At 46.3% G+C, this 26,165-nt stretch overlaps 1 protein-coding gene across 4 annotated transcripts in view; it reads left to right on the top strand.

Annotated features, from left to right (window-relative positions):
* LOC125705180 (C-terminal-binding protein 1) overlaps positions 1–26,165 on the top strand; it is a 79,455-nt gene that overhangs the window by 8,678 nt on the left and 44,612 nt on the right. The window contains exon 1 of one of the 4 annotated variants that reach the window (XM_048971616.1): positions 1,266–1,404. The exons of 1 other annotated variant lie outside the window; for it this stretch is intronic. The gene's annotated coding sequence lies outside the window, so the exon portion shown is untranslated. Of the gene's footprint in view, positions 1–1,265; positions 1,405–22,947; positions 23,211–25,269; positions 25,397–26,165 lie in introns of those variants that run through there. 2 more of the 4 variants (XM_048971615.1, XM_048971617.1) reach the window with 2 other exon arrangements.

Below are 26,165 nucleotides of genomic sequence, written 5' to 3'. Positions count from 1 at the left end.
CAGCCATTGGAGTACCAACCCCACGATGGGGAGCAGTGCAGCACAGCGGAAGCCTTTTTCGCTGCAGTAGGTATCCAGACGCTTTTTTTATGGGACTGTAGCACCTTTACTGGGGGGGGGGCATTACCATGGCAACTGGCACAGAGCTGGATCAGGATGGTTGGATGTGGCACGCCTATATTGGTTAACTGCGGCTGGATCGTCACACTGTGACGTTCCTGCTGTTAGGAGGAACTCCCGTAGGGGGCGTCCACCGCCCAGGTGGCACAGTAGACGTTTCGCTATGGAACTGTCCTCTTCTGTACATGACCCAGGCCTGTGTTTCGTTGCTAAGCACCGATGCCATTCCTCTACCTGGTAAATGGGGAAGTCCAGTTCCCTGCTGTGGAGGAACAGGGGAAATCCCACCCGGTGACATGCTAGATATCGCCAGGAAGGCGGATACGTCAGTAAGATTGGGCTGGGAACGTTACCATGGGACCCCAGGACTGGGGAGTGTGCCCCCTGGTGGCCACAAGAGACGCTGCTCTTCTGGAGCAGGTGCCGCGGCGCAGGCAGGCCTTATGGTTGGCATAGCAACTCCCGTTACTCACCATCGAGATCGTCGGAGGCGTCCGATCTGGACGAAGCCCGGCGCTTTGGAGTGGCGGAAGTCTCCGCCCCTGTTGCCATGGCGCCACCCACCCGGCCCTGGAGGACTCTTGGATCATGGAAATCAGCCCTGGTCTGCCAGTGGATGTCGCTGCACTGCCTCTCCAAGCTAACTTGGGAAAAACGCTTTATGTTTAGGTTGTATCAGACACACATGCAGCGTATCGGCTGATATGGGCTTTCACTGGCATCCGTAAGACGTGCGACCCCATATTTGTAGGGCTTTATTAATATTGCTGTTTATACCGAACCGCAGATATATTATCCTGAATGGACAGAGATCTACAGGGTTCATTGTGGCTCAGTGATATTACAACGGTGGTCTACTGGGCAGACGCACTCCCCAAAGGGGGACAGAATTGTTTTCTGATGCCGTTTCAGCACGCCGCCAGTGAAGGCTTGTCCCAGTGAGCACAGCCTCGTTTGCAGTTTGCTCTGTTTCGCTACGGCACAGTGATTTTCACTGCGGCTCGGGATCATGCCTTGGTCACATTGCCCTTACTGGACGTGGCCTTCCCAGCACGCCCTTGCTGGTTTGGGATCCCAGCAAGCCATGAGGGCTGGGGGTGGAGTTACAGACCTCCTCTCCAGGAAGCACTCGCTTCCTTCCAGGGTAAACACTGCCTCGGACGGCTGGAGCACTCCGACGGATCCGGGCCCGGTGGCCTAGCGTTCAGCCAGAGCAAACAGTCCGAAAGCCGGATCCATTTGCGAGACACGCAGTTACCAGTCAGTCACCTTTTTAATTATACGGTAAGAGAGGGTCACCGCCTTTCCTCCGGAAGCTGGCCGGCTTACCGCGCTCTTTCCGAATGTGGACGTTGGCAGACCATCCAGTCGCGAGTGGCAGAGTGGATCTGGGCGAGTAGTGAAGTCTCAGTCGCGTATTCTTCGGGCTTTTCATGCTCATTATGGAAATCCTTCAATCAGTTTGTAAGGGGATAACTGAACTGTCTTATGAGAAGGTAACTATAAAAGCGGTCTTGTGCAGTCAAAAGCACAATTTTTCAGGGCAAAATGGCATTGCTGATCTGCTACTTGTATTATTAATACATAAGTACAATATATCTGTAATGTATGTCTGTGTCAAACTAGCAAGAGAAAGCAAGCATGCAGAGACGTTTCCATTTTTTTTGTGTCTGTGTCATACCAGTTAATTTTAGATTATTTCACACTGTTCACAACCATGTGGAAAACAGCAGCAGACCTCTGGCTCTCTGAGCTGCTGGCTGCTGGCATGACGTTCTTGCCGGTTTCCCTCCCGGGTTTTAATCACCGCGCCACTAAGTGTCTCCGTTTCCTCTTTGTTAGGGATCCAGGCTGGAAAGGGGTAACGTTACCGCTGCCGCATGTGGAAGTGCCCAAGTGTCAGCTCTCCATTATTCCAATGCATGTTTTTTTTTTTAAGGCGTTTTCATTGCTGAATTTATCAAAATGGTTGAATATTTTTGCAGCCGGTATATTTATGGGACCCCGGGCTGCTCATATCCTCGCAGCTCGGCCTGTTGCCCTCGGGTCCGATCCACGAGGTGGATTCATTTCACGCTGGTGCAGCTGGAAAACGGAGGTCAGGCTGCATGGAGGGGGGGGGATTCGGGGAACGTTCCTGGGTTAATTTCATTCAGTTCTGGAATGAATAGAGTTTTTGTACTGGGGGGGGCGGGGGTGTATTGAATAGAGCGGATTGCCCTCTGTGTGGATCAGCTGTTCCAGCGGACTCTCAAGATTGGACGCAGAATATTGACATGATTGAGTGGCGCCCTGGAAATGCTGGGGGGTGGGTGGTAATGCATCGGGAAGCAGAGACCCAGGACCTCCAGGGGTGGGGGGGGGTGGTTGGGGGTAGCAAAGGTACAGAATTAATTTAAATAGGAAATTCTCCCCAGTGTTTGCCTGTCCATCTCTCTGATGGCTATCAGTCATGACAGGTCAAGCTTGGAATCAAAACTCCGCGATGTCATTGGCCCAGACTGAGAATGTGTCAGGTGATTGTTCTGGAAGGTATGCCTGGCGATCCTCCCCCCAGTGATGTGTGAATCTCAGCTCCCGCCGACATAGTTGCCGTCTTTTCACCACCTGGAGTACTGGGTTCGGCACTGCACTGGATTCTCACTGGTCATCAGCAGATGCTCACTGCGGAAAGTCAAAGGCAGTGACCCCGTTTAGGAGGGCCTCCATTAAATCTGTCTCATTAGCAAACGTTTATCATCGCTATTTATAAACATGGAGGAGCTGGAATCAGTGTGAGTCATAAATTCTCTGAATAACAGTTGCGTAGACTTTTTAACGGGCATCTTATGCGCTGGGTCATTCTGGGGCACGTAGCTGTTAGGGTTGATTGCCGGATGAGAAATTCTGCAGCGGTCTGTCGTGGGGTTAGAACCGAAACTACTGTTGTGTTGTATATGGAATCGCTGTGCTGTAATGGCCTTCCATTCATCCATCAATTCATCCATCCATCCATCTTTAGCTGCTTATCTTAATCAGGTGTGGAGGTCTGGAGTAGATCTCAGTGAACATTTGGTACTGCGTTACTCCCTGGATGTGATGCCATCTCAGCCTTTTATAAGGTGCAGACATGTCTTTAAAAAGATGTATATCTCTGGGATAAGTGATATCCATTGTCAGAATCATTTTATTCATAACCTTGCATCTGTATCGCATGTACTGTTTTTGCAGTTGCCTGTCCATAACTAAAGTTCTGACATTTCGGATGCCTTTGGGCTGAGGAGCAGCTTGCGCTGGGAGGGTTTGGACAGGAGAACGGGCCTTCAGGACCGTGCAAAGAATGTGAGGCTGCTGGACACGCAGAACCACAGCAGCTGTGCGTTTGAAGCACATGAGCATATGTGAGCTTTTGTGATCCATCACATCTGTAATAATCATGAATGAAAGGTGCCAGATACAACCAGGAAATGAACCGAACTGCCCAACACGACGGACACTTAACTGCCCAAACAGAGGAGAGAAGAATCCCCCACTATTTAAAGCCATTGAACGTGTTGTGAGTCACCTCAGACCTCAGGCCAGACCCCCCTCCCCTTCAGAGTCCACAGACCGCAGCTCGTTCGGGGGGGATCCCCAAGTGTTCCAGGGCAGCTGCGACATTCCTTCAGCATATCCGGGGTCTTCCCCAGGGTTTCCCCCACTTGGGACCACACCAGGCAGTGTCCTTCTCAGATGCCCAGACCACCTCCACCAGTTGAGGTGACCTCAACTTATTAAAATAATAAGGAAACCCGTAGCACATGATGTACTTTCCGAAGGTTGGTAACACTTTCTATGAATACCAAGAATCTATGAACACATTCATTACACTTTATAATGCATTCATAAAGCATTATAAACATGGATATAAATATTTATGAAAAGGCATAACACATGTTTATTATGCATTATGAATGCTTCATCAAGCTTTCATCTATAATGCATTATAGATACCTTCATACTGCAGTACTAATCATTCTTAATTTGTATACTGACCATTATAATGCATTATGAAGGTATCTATAGTGCATTATAGATGAGAACTTCACTAGAACTTATGAAGTATTATAATCAGCACTATAATGCATTATGACAATTTAGCCTCTGCATGTCTTTGGACTGTGGGGGGAAACCGAAGTACCCGGAGGAAACCCCACAATGACATGGGGAGAACATGCAAACTCTGCACACATGTTACCAAAGCGGAGACTCGAACCCGGGTCCCAGAGGTGCTTCAAGCAAAGTGTTACCAGAAAGGTTATAGTCTGCAGTAATCAATCTTTACCTTTAGTAGCAGACCATCTATGCTCCCAGAAGCAGTAAGCTAAGACAGGATGGCTGTCCATCACTGGGAACAGTCAGTGGGAGAAAGTGTGCACAAGAGCACAGAAAGTTCTAGCAAGAGCTATTAGGGCCTGTGCTGGCCACTGAGCCACCATGAAGCCTATATGCATTCAAACCAAAGACAATAAATGCAGCTTGAACTTTAAAAAGTTTCTGAAACTTTGCTGAAGAGCAAAGCCCAAATCGTCAGCGAAAACTCGCAAGTCTAGCGGTTCTGACTGTTCGTATGCTTGGGTTTTTAAACAGGCGAGCCAAGGACAGCCGTGGTCCTGGCTGACACAGTTTTGCAGACAGCTTGACTGTGCCTCCAGCATTTTTGGGCAGTTTTCAGCTAATATAGGTCAATTAAATTAAAGTCAGGCTAAAAACGGCATGCTTTACCCTCTACAGCAGTGTTTCCCAATCCGGTCCTCAGGGACCCACGGCTGCTCCACGTTTTTGCTCCCTCCCAGCTCCCTGCCAGACAGACCACATTTTTGTTTCCTCATGAAGCATTATAAACATGGCTAGAAATATTTATAAAAAGGGATGGCATATTATAGCCATGTTTATTATGCATTATGAATGCTTCATGAAGCTCTTCTATAATGAGACCGGGAGTTGGGAGGGAACCAGACTGTGGGTTTCCGGGGACCGGATTGGGAAACGCTGCTCTGCAGGAAGGCGGTTTCTAGTAGTGCCGAAGTAGCTGTGTTACGGAGACCAAACATAGCTTCATGTTTCGTGGTTATAGTGTTTTACGTGTCACAACACTTAGTCAGACATGCGGTCACCTGCTGACACTAACGACGTCTGTCACACACTAATTTAAATCAATACAGTGTTAGTGGGCTATACATAGCCACTGTAGCGTCTGTTTCCTTGTGAGCGGAGTTCAGCATTACAGGAAGTGGCACTCCAGCGTCTCGGCGTGACTTCCTCACCTGGTCTTTAGCCTTTAATGCGATGGCCCAGCTGAGCCTAACTGGGAGACACTCCTCAGTTGCGTCCTGCCGTCAAGCTCTGGGAGAGCTCTCTGTGTCCGGTTTGCTTTTCAGAGCTTGTAGCTTCCAACTGATTGATAGTGAAGTGCTCACATGCAGAACGAGTAGATCTGTGGTGAACCGGCGTTTTGGTCTCGTCTTGAAAACAAGACAGATGCTATGTTTGAATGCCATTTGACGGCTGCCGGACAACCCATCTTTGACTCTGTTCTGTTGAGGCCCAGTGATTTAAGAAATAAATATGTTTTATAGCCTGAGGATTCAAGAATAAACATCTTCCTATTTGGTCTTCAAATAATATACATTTATCTGAGCCTTTTAATTGTAATATAAACAGACGAATAGCCTTATGCTTGCGGAATGAATGTTATTTCGTAGTCATTATAAGTCAAATTCCAAAACTAAACATTGAACAGTGTCAAAAATCAGGTTAAATAAAGGAGACTAATGAATTATTGCTCAGAGGTCTGCTGGCCTCTCCGGAATCAGGCCCGAGTTAATGATTCCTGTGCTCAAACACGCCTGTGTTACAGAGATAACACTGAGCGGCTCTGTGGGCCGTGCACCTGTAGTCTCCAAAGAAAGGGCATCCCTGACAACTGGGGGAGCTGAAAATAGGCCGTCCCAGCCGGGGATGGTGCGGGTGGGGCCTGCGGCCCGCCAGATAATCGCTCTGAGTATGAGAGTGTGCCGATGCCTGGTGTAACCTAGAATGTCCAGCACCTGTGCGCAGCCACAGGCCCCAATTAATGTCGGGTGTCTTTTGTGCGAGGTGTTGGGTGAGGGAAGGAGAGCTGCCTTTCAGTAGGGGTTCCCAGAATCTGGAACCTTTAGAGCTGATTCGTGAAACCTGTTTCCCCCATCATAGCTCTCCCCACCCACAGGATCCAAATCCAAGGCTAACGCTAATGAGAGCCGTATCTCCATATCTGGCATCCAGCAGCGACGGTGTGATTAACACGTGTTAATGTCCCTCTGAGCTCGACCTTCATCACCACAGCTACCTTTGTCTTCTCTATTCTGTGGTGTTACTGTGACATGTCACAGTGTGGCTCTGCTCTGGATTCATTTAAAGGGACAGTGACGTGTTTTGATATGCGTTCAGCATGATAGAATAAGACTGTATTGTGTGTCCTGCCTGGGTGCACCCTCTCTCCTGCCCGGCGCCTCCTGAGATATGGACTCAGGGGCGGATAAGTTACAGGTGGATGGATCATTTTCTGAAATTAACGTAATTAATATTTTTCACCTATTAAGGGTCTTTAGTCTTCTGTGTAATCTTCCTTTGGTAATCTTAATGAGGCATATTTACATAATTTTATTTGAATGTTATTGCATTTTATCATTAGATGTCAAATCATTCTTTTCGTGTTTGCAAGCAGCTCACCTGTTTGTGATGCGTTTAAGCACCTGGGTGGGGGGGGGGAGCTCTTTAGGTGAGTTTGCCAGCCAGTCAGTTTTGATGATATCAAAGAGCATCCTGCCCAGTTTGTTCTGGCCTGTTCTAAGTCTTCAAGGTTTTCATTCCTTATGAAGTTCATTACCATGGAACATCAAGAGAGGTGAACAGACGGTAGGACATTCAGTCTGAAAGCAAACTGGAAATGTGTTAATGATTTTCTGAGCTTAGCGCTTGCCTTTATGAAGTATGCCAAAAACTCTAGGTTCTAGGGACAATAATCACGGTATTTACGGTATCAGCAGTATCTACATCTACAGTATTTACGGTATTCGCAGTCACATGTTTAATGGGTCCTTTATTTTATCATGAGCTCCTCATTAGGCTCTGTAACTCCTGGCCATCTGGCACATAATGCCTTATTGATCAGTTCAGTCCTCTTCTGACACACTTTACTGTGCCTGTGGGTTTCAATCAAAAACAATTGTGACTGTTGAGAACTCGGATCTCTTGCTCTGGAGAGCTCAAATATAAAGATAATAGTCTGGTATACCCGATTTTTGTCTTGCCTCCTTTTAGTTCACTTCCAGTTATTTTTTTTTTCTGTAAACTGATTTATTTCTTTGCTTTGAGTTCCATAGCATTTCACAGATACAGAACATTCCCCCTCTACTGTGCTTAGGTTTGCATGATTTTTTACGAGATCACATTAAAACTATTTCGTCAGACGTAGTGATTTGCTGTGGTGGGAATTTGAGACATTTTAGGCAGCGGTGATATGGTACCACTGAAGACTGTCCTGTCAAAACAGGCAGATGAAAAATGAAAGAAATTTCCAAACAAATTTCTGCTCTGGTATTTTAATATCAGGGTTGAGCTGCTCTGGAATTTAGCGAGGCAAAGCAGGTATGAGACGGTGATGTTGCTTAATCTGATTGAGCTGGCATAATCAAATCCAACCACTGGATTGTACCACTGGGTAGTTAAGAAGGTCAGTCTGCAGAGGTGGACATTTCAGGTCCAGAAAATAAAAATCCAAACCAGGATTTTATTTCAACCAACCAGTTGAGTACTGCATGACTGTCACTCTTTATACTCAACTGGTTGGTTGAAACAAAATCCTGGTTTGGATTTTTACTTTCTGGACCTGAAATGTCCGCCTCTATCAGTCTATGGAGTTGTGCCATATCCTAAGCAAGTGGTTTGGCCTGAGTATCTTCAGTATATAGGTAACTACATTTGTCAGAGTCCTTCAGGGAGGTTTATACTTTTGTATGTGTCTCAAATACTTTTGGATCAGATCAAGGGGGGTGTGGACAGGGTTCCAATCTGACGCTCAGGTCACATGACCAGGGTATGTGGAATATGGGAGGAGAGCCACAAAAGGCAGAGAGCACTCTAGGATGGAAGCAGAAAGACACCAAGAGGAGCAGGAGGAATTAAGCTACCTCCCTACAGAGCAAACAAGCTGCTTATTTAATTAACGAACATTTACTGCTGAAATTATATGCCCAAGGATGAGCACATCTTTTCTGGCTGTGTCGCTTCTGTGCTCCATGGCCATATTAATTGTCCATCTCAGAGATAAATGTCACTACAGTTACGTTTGTCCACCTGCCGGTTTCTGCATTTGTGCATCTCACAGCCAGGAGTGACCGTCGTTGCCTGGGACAGCCGCACTTGTCCGTTTTCCCTGACTGAAGCTGTTCTGCCTTCCTCCTGTCCTTCGCTGAGCTCTCGAGTGGCTGGAGAGGCCGTCCGCCTTTCCTCGCAGAGAGCCGGGGGTTTGAGCGCGGAGGGGAACTTGCTGATTGCAAAGCCGATTCTTCAAGCAAACTCCTGGAAAAGTACAAACAGCGACACTCTTGTCCTTGATTGCCATTGAAATGACATATATGTACATATTTAAATGCCCAGAGTGCCTTTATGTTTGTGCCGCTGGCTTGTCAGCTTGCCATTTAACAAGAGCGTATTTGCATTAAAATGCCGGTTATGGGAATACTGGGAACGCCGACATTCATGTGATGCGCCATCAGTAAAATCCTAGGTTAACACGATGTGTTTTTACGAGTCTTCCCTCCGAGCCTGTCATCATTAACATCTTCAGAAAGACTCGCCGAAACCTCGTGGCTTCAGGACCTGAGATGAATGAACAGTACTTACTTCAGACGCGGTTGCCTAGGTGAATGTGATGTAATCACAGTTTGGTCCCAGGCAGTGCGATTAGTAGAATACCATAGATGACTGATGTGCTATAATGAGGCAAATCACAAAGGGCTTTGTTAGGTGATTGATATGAAACCGTGATTTTTTTTCCTAGCAGCTGATGCCTGTCAAACTATGGTCACATATTATTAGCAACGGACATTGATGATTTACTTGGAAATGAGTCATCACCCGACTTCTTGAAGTTGACAGGCTTTTATAGAAACTCTTCACAGTGTAGCCCATGTCTTGCATCTTAGTATTTCGCTAATGAGTCTGAGGTAGGTGTGGTTGAGGCAGGTTTGCTTGCTGATAGGTCAGGAAGAACCACATTCGCAGCCAATCAGTAAGAGTTCAGATCTGTTATGCCGTATGTGGTCTTCATTTACACATCAGAAAGCGTTTTTCCTCGGCCGGGCTGCGGATAAGACCTTTGTTCCTGTTGTGTTACCCTGGATACCCTTTGCTTTGTTTGGCCTCAGTGAAGCACCTTCAAGCAGGTGCCCCTGAGTCCGATTAAGGAAAATGCGAAACCAGGCTATGGCCAGGTCCGTCCCGCGCTTGGGTTGGCCATGGATGGTGCCGCCAGCCGTCTCTGAAATCTGATAAAGGGCAGGGAATGAGTTTCGTTCCTTTATTTGTATTCATAGTCGATGAGGAAAGGCATGTATGTATTTACATATTACTTCTTGATGTAAACTTTGCAGTTAAGCAGCCCCACTGCTCTGCACAGTCAATTCCAGCTGTACCTTCCACGGATTCCCAGCTCATCTGTGTGATGCACCAAAATCACAGCGTTGCTCGCTAAAGCAATTTTATGCAATTTCGTGTTTGGCAACGTTTCCTATCCTCCGCAATCGTTTGACATTTACGTGTTGGAGCTGAATATTGGACAGTTATAAATCGTACCCCAGACTCTCTTGCATGAAAGCTTGAAATCTGCCAGAAGGGAAAGACTTCAGAAAGACCAGCGTTCCAGTGCTGAGAGGGACTTTTGCAGTGTGTAGTGATGTGAGTGATTAAAAAGCAAACCTCACATGCAGGAATGCAAGCGTCGCATTAGACCCTTAGATTAGAGTTAGATCCAAGGCTAAGAATGGAATAATGCTGGAATTCTGTGGGAGTTAAATGGAAAAGTGAGAGAGCAGCCTAATTTTCAGAACGTATATTAATATTTTACCGAATCGCCGTGGTGATTAGTCCCGCCTCCCAAGTGGTGAGACAGCCAATCACATCAAAGTGGAGCTGCTTGTCAGTCAAGGTTATTAACGAATGGTGACATGAAGCAGCTGGCTGGTTGCCCTTGTTACAGCTCCACGGAGACACTTTGTGTATAAATATTTCATTCCAAGCACGGAGATTTGCTTCCTTGGTGAGAGGGATGAAAATGAGCAGTAAGTCTCCATCCATGCTGTAGTCAGGCTGACTCAGTGCCTGTGTCAGGGATCACAGGGCACCCAGCAAAGGTATCCTCTGGATAGGGTACTAGCCCATCACAGGGCACATACACCCACTATGGGTAACTGAGAAATGTCAGCTAGCCTAGCCGCACATTTTTGAACTGCAGAAGAAATTTGATCTTGGGTGACTATTCAGGAGGTGAGATTTTGAACCCCAAAGGTGCGACACCACCTCCACCCCCCAAGGCACGTGCTGGTCTCCTGGTGCACCACTCCGGTCACGTATGGCTGAATCTTCTCTTTCTGCCGACGCCCTGCTCTTGCCCTAGTTTTATGGTGTTTGAGTCTGCCATGCAGTCAACAATACCTAGCAGATGTTACCCGACCCCTCCTGTGAGGCCTGAGGAGAGAGCGGACGGTTTCGAAATCTCGGTGGTGGTGATGTGAATCTGACATGGAGCTCGACATATTCTCTTTTGTAATGTTGCATTATGGGTACCTTCCGCTCTGAGTAAGACAAAGTCCCCTCAGGGATACAGAAAATTTCTTAGCTATATATAAATATATAAATAATGGCCGCATCTTTCATCATTCATAAGCGTCTCAGGGAAGCTAGATTCCTCCTAGAACTGGAGCCAGGAACCTCATAGCCACAAAGGGGATTCCTACCCCCTCACTCCATGTCTGTATTCCCCTGCCATCCTTGAACCTTCATGACGCAGCGGGGTTGCGATGTAGCTGCCGTTGACTCATGCGTTTCTGCGAGCGTCATCCTGGAGCCTCGCTGGTGTTTTTTATATTTTTTAAAGCCTTCTCTCTCCACTGAGGGTGTCACAGCAAATTTTGAAGACATGAGACGTGTGCTGGAGCTGCAGTGGAGAGAGCTCAGCATCCACCCTGCACTGGAGAAGTTCTTTTTAGGGTTTGCGGAATCTGGGGAGAGATGGGCTCGGCTGTCGGAGACACAGTCAACGTTTCTGCATTATGTGTTACTGTCAGTTATTTGTGCTGCAGTAAGTGAATGAACTGAGATGCTGTTTTAACGATGCCGCGTGTTTGCGCGCTCATGCTGATGCATGAAACGCCCTGAATATGCATCAGCCAGCATCCACTGAGTACTGACAACAGTCAGAGGAGCATGTGGCTGGCTTAGGCGAGCGTATAAATGGCTAACAGCATCACCTCTGGAAGGTTAGCAGTACGATACAGTGCAAACAACCTCTGAACTTCGGATTTTTTTGAACTTCAACCGTTTCGCTACATTGTTGTCAGCGCCGTCCGTATTTGTTTTGCCTGCTGTCTGGGGCCTCAAAAGCATTGAACGATCGTAATTGATTTGTAGAAAGGTAGATCGTTCCCTGATTGGTGTAAAGTTTGCCCTCCAGAGTTTACGTTAATGTCAGTCAGGTCCTGTTAGGTGACGAGCAATTAAGCTCTTTGCAGAATGTTGAAGAGACTGCTAAATGAAGTACAATGGGAGTGCATAATTTACATCAATTTCTTTTCCGAATTGATATTCTCAAGCTATTTACTGCAGTCGCATTGCTTTGATATTTTAAATACATGCACATCTTATCCGCAAAAGTTGGTATCAATTTGCAGATGGTTCTGCGTTTGCAAATTCCACATTCATGTATGAGCTGAATTTTTGAATATTGCGATCTTGTGGGAGTGATTTGTCGCAATAAATTAGCAACTTTGATTTGCATTTACAAACTGCATTTATACATGCTGTGATTTGCGGCAGTAATTGCGCCTAGACACCCCCCCCCCTTCCCCTTCCACTCCAACAGCATCTCTTACACATGACATCCATGGAGAGAGACTGCATTTCAGGTGATCTGGAGCTAGTATGGCACATATTTCCACCAATATACTTTAAGCACATTTTCTGGAACATTCTAAAGGTGCCTTTTCTTCTAACTCCAAGTATTTTTTCACTTCATATCGTAAGTTCTTTAGTGTTACTGGAGGTGTCTCTGTCTGCATCTATCTCCCAGCAAGAATCACCGCTGGTCTTGCATCTCCGTAAGATTGCTGCAATGAAAATTTGAAATATATGAACAGTAACTTAGGGGCAGCATGGTGGTGCAGTGGTTAGCACTGTTGCCTCACACCTCTGGCACCCGGGTTCGAGTCTCCGCCTGGGTCACATGTGTGTGGAGTTTGCATGTTCTCCCCATTTCGTCGTGGTGAAAGGTGTGACAGGTGTGTGAGTGTGCCCTGCGATGGGCTGGCCCGCCATCCTGGGTTGTTCCCTGCCTCGTGTCCATTGCTTCCGGGATAGGCTCCGGACCCCCCGCGACCCAGTAGGATAAGCGGTTTGGAAAATGGATGGATGGAACAGTAACTTTCTGGAAAACCTATTTCCTTCTATTAGGTGAGTCTTGCGAGCTGTTGTCGGTTTATCGCCAGAATTCTGGGGGGGGCTAAGTAGTTGACAGAGGATCTGGTTTTGGTAAGATCAGGTGAAAAACTAATTCTCACTCGGCCGGGGAATCAGGTGAAGACTATTAATAGAGTTGAGCTGCAAATGAGAAATGGGGGTGGGGGAAGGCGGGGGAGGCCATGGTTTAAATAATTGATTTGGTAGAGTTGAGGAGTGGCTCTCGTGTGATACGGCTCTGACCACCATTCATCATGTTGTCGGTCGGATCTGCAGCGAAAAGGCCTGTCAGCCACTATTCCAGACCCAGGAATGCTGACCTGAAACAGCCGAGGGCTCGGAGCTGAGGGTCTGCGGGCTGCAGGCTGGCCTGGATCTTACTTTACTGCCCAGCAGGCTGCTGGGACCCTGGAAAATAAATCTAATGAAAATCTCACGGGGCAGAGTCTGGAACAGCCGGTACAGACTTGTGACTAACAGTGTCACCTTGACCACGGCGGCAGAATCAGCCATTCTGTCCATCAGCTGGATACTGCTTCTGTTAAAAGCTAAGTTTTATAGTGTGGCTGGGGTAGAAGGATGTGCTGGGCGAGTTAAAAAAAATCCATTAATTAAAAATGTGTGCCCTGCGACGCACTGGGATCCCGTCCCGGGCGTATCCCGGCCGCGTGCCCTGCGACGCACTGGGATCCCGTCCCGGGCGTATCCCGGCCGCGTGCCCTGCGACGCACTGGGATCCCGTCCCGGGCGTATCCCGGCCGCGTGCCCTGCGACGCACTGGAATCCCGTCCCGGGCGTATCCCGGCCGCGTGCCCTGCGACGCACTGGGATCCCGTCCCGGGCGTATCCCGGCCGCGTGTCCTGCGACTCTCTGGGATCCCGTCCCGGGCGTATCCCGGCCGCGTGCCCTGCGACGCACTGGGATCCCGTCCCGGGCGTATCCCGGCCGCGTGCCCTGCGACGCACTGGGATCCCGTCCCGGGCGTATCCCGGCCGCGTGCCCTGCGACGCACTGGGATCCCGTCCCGGGCGTATCCCGGCCGCGTGCCCTGCGACGCACTGGGATCCCGTCCCGGGCGTATCCCGGCCGCGTGCCCTGCGACGCACTGGGATCCCGTCCCGGGCGTATCCCGGCCGCGTGCCCTGCGACGCACTGGGATCCCGTCCCGGGCGTATCCCGGCCGCGTGCCCTGCGACGCACTGGGATCCCGTCCCGGGCGTATCCCGGCCGCGTGCCCTGCGACGCACTGGGATCCCGTCCCGGGCGTATCCCGGCCGCGTGCCCTGCGACGCACTGGGATCCCGTCCCGGGCGTATCCCGGCCGCGTGCCCTGCGACGCACTGGGATCCCGTCCCGGGCGTATCCCGGCCGCGTGCCCTGTGATGCATGGGATAAAATCCAGCCGCGCCCACCACCCTGTTCGAATACTTGGATGGATGGGTTAAAAACAGATTATGTGTTGGGGAGGTGATGTGTGATCACACCATGTTCTCAGGAAATCAAATATGCACTGCAGAATTGTCTGAGAAAAGGACGTTCTTCGTTAACACCCTCCCAACAGCTCTAAAATTCTTACTCAGGGATTTTCTATGTCTGACATGCAGCCATACATATATTTATTCTGTGGCCACACAAGGTGCTAATGGGGGTATATTTGAAAACTCAGTCCTCAGTTGAAAACGTTTTAACGATAAACTCGGTTTAAAGCACAGCAGACAAAGGACGTCTGCCCCTTTTCAGGTCACTCGGTGGCACCTTTCTGGGTGCCACAACACAGAAAACTTTCGATGCTCGAGATGGAAAAATGGTTTGTTTGCGCCGGAAGGAGTGTCTGCTTTGCATGATCTGGGCAGATTTCGTTTGGGTTGCTGATGAATGATCACCCGCTTTGCCTCCTGTTTATCCGAATGGAAACAGTCTGCTCTGCATGAGCTACACAGTTTTTGTTGCTGCAGTCGCTTCAGTGAAAATTTCACAGAAGCTGTTTCTAAAGCTTTCATTTTTAAAGGCTCCTTAATGTCATATCAGTATTTTAACCATTCAGACTTTTATCTTCCAACAGGAAGCGAGTATTTCTTTCGTTTTTGTTCATCATAATAATGTTTGTTTGTTTGTTTGTTTTCGTTCTGGGTGTTTTTTTCCTTCACGTGTCTGTTCTGTTTACTTTGGGCATCATCTCTTTCCGGACTCAGTCTGAGTGACCTTGGTTTTAAACTAGGACAATCGCGTCAGGGTTTAAAAAAAAATAAAAAAATGCTATTCCCCACATGCTGTAGAAGCTGCAAGACTCCCCCAAAGGCAAGTGTGCGCACAGGCTGGCTGTCCTTGCAGAGAGCTTTCACGTAAAGGTGAATTTCAGAACACACAAGCCTGAAATGGAACGGAAAACAAAACGGCCATAAATCCTTTAGAATTTCATCTTGGGACTGTTTGCACTAGAGACCTTGTAAGACTGAATATGGTCTTATATAGAGAAAATATCAGGGTGTGCTGTCACCTTCGTTAAACCATACTATAGTGAACTTATTGTTTTAGCTTGTAGAATTTTTGGATTTCTCCTGAAATACTCACGGTGTAGAATGTTCCATGGAACGTTTTCGGGAGGGGGGAGCAGACCTCCGGCTGTTTCCTGATGGACGGATCAGACTAAAAGTTTCAGCTTTGCATGAGTGCAGAAGTCACTGGGATTTAAATTGAGGATCCAGCATTGGAGGTTTACATGCCTGATGGACATCATCTTCTGAGCGTCACGGGGGACACAGAAGGAGGAAAGCTGCCCCCACCCCAACTCTGCAGTCTTCGTGGAAGGTTCCAGTCCCACCTATTCATAATTTATTACACGCATTTCAAACAGGAAATCTCTCTGAGATATAAAATAATGTCTGTCAAAGGGCTACCCTTCACATGGCAGTGAGGCTGCACTGTGTCTCATATGTACTCTTTGATTTAATATTTATTGTTTGAAAGAATACTTATTCATGCAGTAGTATGCTTGATATGTCCATCTGGCAAAAAAAAATAAAACCTACTGAAATCAAATTTCATCCAGGGCTGGGACATTGAGAGACCCTGAGCAAACTCAATGTGAAGAGCAATGTGATTTGAGATTAATCTCCGGTAATTGCTCATTTGGTAAAAAAAAAATCCTGTTGTTCAAGGAAGTAGAGTATACCAGAAATGTACAACAATGAACTTTACTAGGGCCATACTCATCATCCTACTGTTGACCACCCATCTCACTAATGCAAACTATGCTGGTATGAATATGTATAACGTGGTTATCCTAAAGTTTGTCTTTACCTCTAAACGGCTTCGAGGGCTCCCCCTGCTTCTCTGCTTTCATTCTGCTGGGTAGTGAGAACTGCGGAGACACAAAGCTGATAATTGTGTCTTCATATCTAAGTCAGGTTAGCTGGCCTTCAGAGAAGACATCAGGGAGTATGACCTGTGTGAGGTGTACTTTGGCTGCCCACTTCTTGAGAATAGGGATTTTTCGTTTTGCTGCGCATATTTGTTTAGGCTTCTCTGATGGTTTTTGTTTGAATTTTTTTTGTTTTAGTTTTAAAACGGCTTTGTTTGTTTCCTCTGTAGTAAAGTTTTTAATGAGGTCAACTTATCGTCACCCCAGTCCTGTGTTTTGAAATGTTTCCGCCCCACGACATGCTGCATTTAGTTTGCTGATGGGCTCCTGTTTCCAGTACCTTGGACGCATGTTTACGAAAACATTTACTGGTATTGCCAACATATTTTTGACGGAAGTACAGAAACGTTAGTGTAGCTAGCTGAAAGTGAGGTATGACTCAGCAAACACCCACACAAACAGTGAGGACAAGCTGGAGAGAGACTGGGGACACCCCGTATTGAACGCGACAACGCTGTGAGTAAATTCCTTTCTTGCTCAGTGAGTTGTTAGTAGTCTTTGCATCACAGGTACTTAGTTTCCGCACATTTAAATTTATAGAGCGTTCACAGTTTTCAGGCAGGAGATTAACTTTCAGTCTGTCCATCTTTCTCTTGCACTGTTATTCTTTCTCACAATGTGTGACATTAAGCGTCTGCATTTTACATCAAAGAACACGTAATATTTGGGTTTCTGGAGCAATCCGGCCCCCTTTGCCTCGTCATTAATCAGGGGCAGGAAGTGTCTTGTTGCGCCGTGCCAATAGATGTTTGATGATATTTAAATTGCTTACAGTTTCTTCTCCAAGGTGGGATGAATGCGTCTGAGATTTTTCTCTTTATTAGATCAAATGCTTAAATTGAATTTGATGCTGGTAGACAGCTTCATAATCTCATCAAGCGTCTTCCTGGAAATTGCTTTGAATATGTTATGATGAATGAATAAATGAATGAATTAATGAATATGATGGATGGATGGATGGATGCAATGTTTTTTTTTTTTTTTTCCTAAAACCCTTTTCAGGAGACGTTTACATTCTCTGCTCTGCATGCTGTAATAGTGCATTAAGAGTTTCGATGGCATAAAAAAACCCAGATTTTTCCTGTAACGTTACGACTTTAACACCCTGATCCTTCTTAACACCTTTAATTATGAGGCATAACTCTCAAATAACTTGCGAATCTGTGCATAAAAGTGGCTGCTGTGTGCCTTACTCTAGTTTCTAGTATTGTGATCAAAACGTGTGGTGTTGGTGGAATTTGCACAGATGACGGCTGATATTATGGTCAAGTTGAGTCACATCTCAATGCTGAGACACTGATGTAAGGCCAATGCTTTGCATATGAAGCAAACATAACCTGCTGATCATGATGACAACAGCTTCAACTTAGACACCCACCTGCCATCTGAGAGGCTGGTCTGAGCAAATCAGAGCAAAGTGCAGGGATCCCTTATTCCGGTCCTGGAGAGCCAGTCTGCTACAGTTTGCACATTTCCCTGCTCAGACACACCTACTAAACCTGGTAATTAGCCGGCGAGCTGAATAAGGTGTGTCTGAGCAGGGAAACCTACAAACTGTGTAGCAGACTGGCTCTCCAGGACCGGAATTGGGGAACCCTGGCATAGTGTGCTTAAGCAGGCGTCTGGTGATGGGGCTGTTTCCTTGTTTTGTTTGTGTCCGGTTCTGCTGAGTTCTGGCCAGAACAGACAGTCTGCATGCGTAAGATGGGACACAGTCGATATTTCACAATATTTCACCAATGATGCCAGATGTTACCGATGCCAGTGAAAATATTGTCTCCTTGATTCAGAGAAATGTTTGTGGGTATTTTTTTCCCATTCATCCATCCATCCATTTTCCAAACCGCTTATCCTACTGGGTCGGGGGGGGGGGGGGGGGGGGGTCTGGAGCCTATCCCGGAAGCAATGGGCATGAGGCAGGACAGGGTGCCAACCCATCGCAGAATTAATTTTTTTCCCCTCATTTTTAAATTTTGTTCCTGGAATTGAAGCTTGAGTTTTTCCAAGAAGATGGTGTTGAAACTAAGATTGTGGATAAACTGAAATGTTGATGAGCTGGTCTAAGAGTGAACGTTTTATGGTAATTAACTAGATAACAGCTAGAGATCCCGATTAGTCAGCAGAAGCATAAATTAAATCTTTTTTTGCAAAGTAAGTTCACATAAATGTCTAAATAGTAATTTACTGCCCTCTTACCAAAATTTATGTGCCTTATAATGCTTTCTTGAAGCTGCAGCATAGAAATCATGTCAGCTCATAAAGGAAGGCGTTAAAGGTTTATACATGCATGTTTTTCTTGTATTAAGCCGTTACAAACTTTAATGTGAGAAGCAATATTCTTCACAAACACCTTCCAAATGCAAGACATCCGACGCAATGCATGTAAAGTAGAGAAGCCTGAACTGAAAACATATCACTGATACAAGTCGTCAAATCAGCTTGATTTTCATGGTCTTTATCGCTAGCAGGAGAAGTTAAATATGAAGCGAAAAAGTTGCACAGCAGAGATGCGTTTAGTACTATTAAGTGTTGGACAAATCAGTATATGACCCAGAAATCACCTAGAGCATCTTTGTATGACTCTTCTGGAGATGGTGTAATCCCAGGTGATATTATAATCATCATCATCATCATCGTTGTCATCATCATTAGAGGGCAGCCACTGCGTGGCCTGTTTGTCACCTCACACTTTGCTCCCCATGTCTTTTGCAGGTTTTCTTGTGGTACGCTGGGTTCCTTCTGCACACTGTTGTCTCCAGATTTCCCACAGACTATGACTGTGTGTGGGCCCTGCACTAGACTGGCACCCTGTCTAGAGTGTCCCCCAGCCGTGTGCCCAGTGCTGCCTGGCAGCGTAGTGACAGTGTGCGTTAAGTAATGTAGTGCTTCCTGTAGCGCTGAGGGCTTCTTTGCTTTCTGCCTCCTGTTCTAAATCCATGCTTTCTCCTGCTGAAGTTCTCCTGGGTCCCTCCTGCTCGTCATTCTCTGCTCCCCTTTCTACTGGTGAGGAAGCACAGAAACCATGGTGAGCAATCAGGTCCAGGCAGTAAAAATCCATCAACCACCAACCAGTTGAGTGTAAAGATCCACATCGTACTTGGCTGAAACAACCTTGGTTTGATTTTTACTTTCTGGCCCTGAGCTGTCCACCTCTGGAATTTACTTCAAGATGCAGAACATCAGGTGAGGCGGCATTGCAGCCTGGTTTGAGTATGACAGAGAAAGCTGGAGGAGATCTATGCAGCCTGGATTATTGACCAAATGAAGGAGATGAAGTTGCGAGATACCAAAATAATGCTGGAAATGTTGAAGTACAGGCATTTATGGAAACTTACTTCCAAAGTGATATACAACTGAGAAAGCAGGATCATTTCTGTCCATGGAATTTGAACCAGCAATCTCCCGATCACAAGCATTGGATCTTAACCCACTGAGCCACGAACCACCCTGAGATGGGCTCTTGGTTGGGTACATTTTCACCCCAAAGCTGCTCATTGTTGCTTTAGTTCTTCTCCACATGGGTCTCCTCAGATCGCTTTTTTCAGAACGCAGATTCCGAATGAGAATAAGCGTGGTTAAATCCGCTCTTAGTGTGTGGACGGGGGTGGACACTGCGTGGCAGACTAGGCTGCCTGTCCAGTGCATCCCCAAGCGGGCATCCCCAAGCGGGCATCCCCAAGCGGGCATCCCCAAGCGGGCATCCCCAAGCGGGCATCCCTGTGCAGCGTAAACAGTTTATTAACACGAATGGACAGTTTAATGGTCATAAGGTACCTTCTGATGTACTGACTTCCTATTCCCTGTCATTTTCTGAGTTGTTTCTTTGGTGTTCATTTCAGGTGAAGTTGGGTATGACCTTATGATAAATAAATCTCCAAGGACAAATGTTTATAGTGCAAAAGTTTCACTCAGATAGAGGCATGAAGTTCCGGAATCCTCCGAATAATTTTTTGGATGCTTGTGTGCTTGGGGAGTTGAACCGCACACCTGTCTTCCCACAAGACCTCATTGCTGTAAACCACAGCTGTCCCACATAAACCTGTAACCTTAACTGCTGTCACATTTCAGTATAACAGTTAAATGATGCAAAAACTCACCTCTCCCCATCAGTGTGAAACGCAACTATGACATCGGCAGGCCCAGGAGAAAGGTGATGTGAGTAATCAGGCTTAGAATGACCGTCCGGTCGTGGGATATGAATAATGATGTCATCACTGTACATCAGTCATGTCAGAGCTCGGGCTCGTGAGTCATGAATCGACGTCATGCTGCTTGGTTACTGTTAAAATGTTCCATATTCATCGTGAATTGTTATTCATAATACATTAGACTCGAAGAATCTGTTGTCACAGAAGATGATAACTGGTAGGGGGGGTAAAACCCCCAAAACAGATGTGGAGAATTCGGATGTTTTACTGCGCGTGTGAGCGTGTGAGATGTGAGTCAGATTTGCCGCACGCACAGGGCCTGAAATGAGCCGGAATAATGTGGGGGGGCTGTGCACACCTTACCAAAAAGGTGCACTTTTTCAGGAAATGGTGACTGTTTTAGTAGAAAAGAAAGCAGAAGAAATTCGTTAAATTTTAGCTGTGTATGAACTGACAGTTTCATGGAATTGGTTTAGTCATTTTGTGATACTTAGGCACGGAGTCAGTTACAGCCCATTAAGTGGGTTGCATGAGATTGCATAAGATTGTGGTAGGTGCTGTGCGTTCGTGCTGGTCGGGATTATCTGTATGTGGGTGTGCTTCTGCGTAATTTGCGTCTGCTCTTTCATGCCTGCAGTTGTACCTTTTGTGTATATATGTGCAGGCCGTCTACAAAGCAAAGAATAAACACATTAATTTAAATGCTTAAACACTTAGGGCCTACTTATACTAGCTGCCCTGTACCGTGCCCAAGCATGATTGCCCCCCGCCCTGCCCACTCCCCTGCTGATCTGCGCTCATATTGTGCTTTAACGTTCTGGGTTCCAGCATTCTTTCATCATCGTGTGACTTTTTGTGTTGAAGAAAACATAGGAAGGAAAGCTCTGTCGGAGCACAATGGCGGTCATGATTAATGTCCTTATTTTGTGGTTTATTTGGGGTCATCTTGGGCACAGTGACATACGGCCCTCATAGATTTAGCGAATATGCAGCACAGCAGTTTTCATTTAGTAGTGGTCCATGTGTAAGATATTACACCAATCTGAGTTTTTCTGTGTTATATCCAGTTGTTCCTGGATACTCTGGTCATTTCCAGCTAACACTGCACCTCTGCCGTAGACCAAGGTTTTGTTTGTTAAATATTCGTCTCTGCCCAATCGGTATAGAACATCTGATTTGTTCGGTCCAGGTTTGGTTCATGTGTAGTGTGCATGTGTTTACTAGTCATCATCAGCCAATGGCAATGCTTCAGGTACACCGGGGGCGGGTCTAATGAGAGAGGAAAGCCAAATGCTAATGCAGACATAGAAATATGACACTCATATGGGAAAGAAACCCTAAAGTATGTGTATCTGATTATAGATATAACTGGTATTGTGCCAGGAGTTCATGATCCTTAATGAGATTAAATGAATTTTGAGATGTTATACTACTATTAATGTAAGGTGCAAAATAAACAAGCAAATAAACAAAAAGCTAATCTCTTCTGAAGGCTTCCTGGTGAATTATAATTAATTACAAATGCCTTTAAAATGTTTGCCGTCATTGATAATAGAGTCACCCTTTACATAATTAAGACACGATAATTCCGGTCTGCACATCTCGGGATTTGTCTGCACTGGAGACAGAAGATGACCTGTAGCTCTAAAAGCATTGACTCTATGTCTGCCACCACAAGATATGAAGAAGATGGTGATGATTGAGAATTGTTGTACCTTTCTGAAAATTGTCTGAATTGCTTTGCTATAAGTCAGTGGTTCTCAAACTCGGCCCTCGGGACCCTTGCCCTGCTTGTTTTCCTGCTATCCCTGGGATAATCTGGGGGTTTAATCTGGAACATACTGACAACTTTTATTGAAACATCAACGCAGTGATGATGTCACAATTACAAATTAGAGTGCCGTGAGTGCTTTGAGTAACAGAATAAGTGTAACTAGATGGTCTGGTCCGCCAGGAGGCTCTTTGCTTCTATGATTGAAGGTCTACTATTGGGTATAAGAACTGAGTGGCCTGTTCAACCCTGTACCTGCCTCAAACCTCACGGTTTCATTTGGCTCTGGTTGTACAACTGCCAGTGCGTCACTGAGCGTGAGTAGCCATCTTTTTTCAACTCTTCTCCGCCTGTCAGTAGAAGGAGATGCTTCAGGCTCACATAGCTGGAATGATGGGTGCAGCTGTGTGTTTATTAATGTGTAGGAGAGAAGCGGCATCTTGTCAGGCTCTGGGGCTCTGACTTTAATCACCGATGTCATACCGCTTCCTCAGGTGTCAGTGCTGGTGGTATAAATAAGGAGTGTCATTAGAGTGCAGCAGTACAGGCTAGCCACTTTGCCTTTTTAAACCCCGAAAAGGACATGCCCTTTTCACCAAATAGGCAATGATATTTCAGGACACAGGATAAAGAAGAGACCTTGGGGCATAATTAGGTGCTGTTTTCATTTCTATGAGTGTGAAAACACCCTTAAATAGCCTGCGTCGTTTTAAAGGCTACCAGGCTGACTTCTCCTGTGATTCTCTGCCTCGTCTTCCTCAGTTGCAGTCAGTCAGGTGCTGACCCAGTGCCCTAAAAAGGAAACATCACCAATGGAATGTTTGATTGTGTCGGGTTAATGTTGGGATACAATTATTCCCGCAAGTGACTGAACCTGAAACCGCGAAAGTGAGCTCATGCTTCTGCGCTGGGTTAATCTAAAATGATTATTATCCTGACGAAGCAGTGTTTTGCGGTCCTTTGAAAGCGGCAAGGAGTGTGAGTGGCTGGCCAAGAACTCCAAGAACAGGAAGCGTGAGTGTTTGACAACCTTTTCCTTATTTTCACATCTCCCTACGTTTACTGGCTTTAAGAGGCTGCTTTGTGGACTGAGGACGGAGCAGATAAGTAGGCCGTCTGCATTCCAAGCGGAGGTCTCTCTCTCCTTCGCATGTCAGTTCATTTTTGAGAGCTCCTGTAATTCCTTCTTGCTCTTTGTGCAAAGAAACCGCCAGAACAATAGCACACATTCATGTCGCCTTGATTATTGGATCGGACAAAGACCAGGCACACAGATAACCCCTTTGTGGCCCAGAGCTAAGGTGAAATAGGGGAATATGTCATCCTCTGTCCTTAAGCGCTGTTAGCAAAGCCATCTTGCACTGTAATTCTCAAGATAATGGTGATCTAGTGAATGTATGCTCAGCATCCAATATTCTGTAGATGCTGGACTGTTGCTTGGTCTGAAAGGGCTATGATAAGGCTATAGAAGATATTGAAAAGAGGATTTAAATTTATTTCCTCCTCGGAAGTCCTCTATATGATATCCATTATAAAATATCTATTGTCTATTTTAAGGTCTTCCTGTGTCTTATGTTGCTGTTAAAATTTAAAAGCTCTGATGCCAATATTTGATGCTGGTATTGAAGTCTGAAGAGGAGAGGCCCTGTGGTTTGAGACTCGATCCGGCCCTTCCCCTTCCACCTACGGTGGCTTAACCCTCTGCCGGAATTAGCTACCTGCCCCTGACGCTGGTTGTCTTGACCGAACGCTGGTTTAGATGCAAACCAACATCTTCGCCTGACATCCCATTCAGTTGCAGAGGCCTCTCACTTCACAGACATCGGAGATGCTTGTGAGGTATATCTCTGTAGGGCTTATGTTTTGGCCCATAATGCATCTCTCTGGTGATGTGGGTGGAAAAAATTAAGGTACACATAATGCATGCAAAGAGATACAGCATATTTGATTCGTGACTCATAACACAAAGTTCATCCTGAGTGATATTTCAATAGAGGCTGACCCAAAGACATCAATTAACAACTTAGCATCTCTGACTGTACCCTATTAATGTCCTTAAACTGTACATTTAAAAGCATCCTAGAAGACTACTACTTATCTTGGTTCAGTATAACGTCTTCTTCTTTAGTCCAAAACCTTTATTCGACATGAGCAAGCAGTTTACTTTTGGGTAAGGGTAGGCAATTTACGTTCGATGCAGTGAGGAGTAATTTCCTGTAGAAGTTGTTCTTGTTTCACAGTGTGGATGCAAAGATGCATGTTAATTTGGTGAGTAACGTCATGCTAATCTGCAGATCATGTAGGGGTCTGGGGGCTTAAGGTCTCCTCCAGCAAGTGAAAAACCCAGTGAGTCATTTACTGCCGTCTGAAAAGCTTCAGGAAAGAGTAATGTTTTCCATCTCCAGCGGATCCAGTCTTACCAAGGAAAAGATAGACGAGATAGCAGATTCCGCTTATAAAAATATCCAAAAACGGATGAAAAATAGCACATTTGTTATTTTCAGCAGATAGCTGATAGTATCTGAGAAAGAGCTCTTCCTCTTATTGTTGTGAAAGGCGCCTCCTGATTCATTCCAAGTTTGCTCCATCCCAGAAGCTTCCATACCTCTTGTGGGAACTTCATTAGCCCACAGCTATAAATTCTGCCTGCAGTGTGCAGCTGTATTTAAGAAATATTACTCTCGCCACGGTAGATGTATTATTATACATTCATATTTTTTTACGGTGGTTCCACATATTGTTTTGATCGTTGCGATGGGCAGAAATGTCAGCTCCTGTGCAGCAAAAGCAGCAGCTTCCAGCCATGGTGCAGCCAGTCGGGGGGGGGGGGGGGGGGGGGTGGCTGTCAGCGATATGGGTGGGGGTAGGGGGTGCCATCTCTTTTCCTGTGACCATAATGTGACGTGAAGGAGGGCCCTTTGCTGGGGGGGGGGGGGTGTCACATAGACTCCTCCTCCTGTGTCCTCCACAGTGAACTCTACTAGATTTCCCCCCCGCCCCCCGCAGAGCTCGCACTGTCTTCCAGTGTGTTTTTCACTTCTTGGCTGAGATTGAAGTGAACAGACTGTTTCCATCGCCGGAGTCCCGCCGGAGCAGCAGATTTGGTAGCAGGCCCTGCGCCGTACTGCGGGCCCTCGCTGCCAGGGCTGTGCCGTGACCTTTTCACGTTGAGAGAGACGGTGAACGAAAGGAAAACGAGAGTAAGCCTGAGTAATACTACAACTGCCCGGATTTTCCTAAAGACGCCATTAGCAAGTGCAAAAATATGTTTATGTATCCCCTATGAATATAAATCTGATTTATTAACGAAGGTAACCGATTGATATGGTTTAAATGCTGTGACCATTATGTATGTCTGTATGGAAAGTTAGGTTTGCCCTTGTAACCTGTGTCACGGTGATGGATTTAATGCAGCTCACATGGTATGTTTTCTGTTGGCCAGCCTGGCGATTTTCCAAGGCCTTGGGGCATTAATGAATCACTAGGATCGCAGGCTTTAGCTGAAATCGAAGTGACTAGCATGAGCGGGGGGATCTGTTTTTATTTGGCGACTTGCAAGTTACGATGATTTCTAGCAGATTAGGGGATGAGGTGACTGAGAGCAGCAGCATGTAAAATTGGTACTATTGAGAGAGGTTTAATCATCAAGATCGTCTCTTTCTCTGTCCATCACTGTCTGTCTCTCTATCTGTCCATTGCTGTCTGTCTCTCTCTCTCTCTGCGTTTCACTATCACATGCATATTTCCCCAGGTCTTTATTTTTCTTTCTCTGAATGATTTCAGCTCAAAGTAATCACAACATGCAGGTTTTAATAAGGCTTGTATTATGCATCAGATATGTACATTTACTTCCATAGAGACCATGCGACTCAGAAGTGAGTTCTCACGAATCACTGGTCTCATCAGAACTCGCCATCAGCTTTTACACAAAAACGAATGGCTCTGTAGCTGGACAATACATGTCAAAAT

This window comes from Brienomyrus brachyistius, chromosome 12 (genome assembly GCF_023856365.1).
Source record: "Brienomyrus brachyistius isolate T26 chromosome 12, BBRACH_0.4, whole genome shotgun sequence".
Lineage (NCBI taxonomy): Eukaryota > Metazoa > Chordata > Actinopteri > Osteoglossiformes > Mormyridae > Brienomyrus > Brienomyrus brachyistius.
The sequence above is the reverse complement of the archived record's forward strand: the minus strand, read 5'-3'. Positions and strand labels throughout refer to the sequence as shown.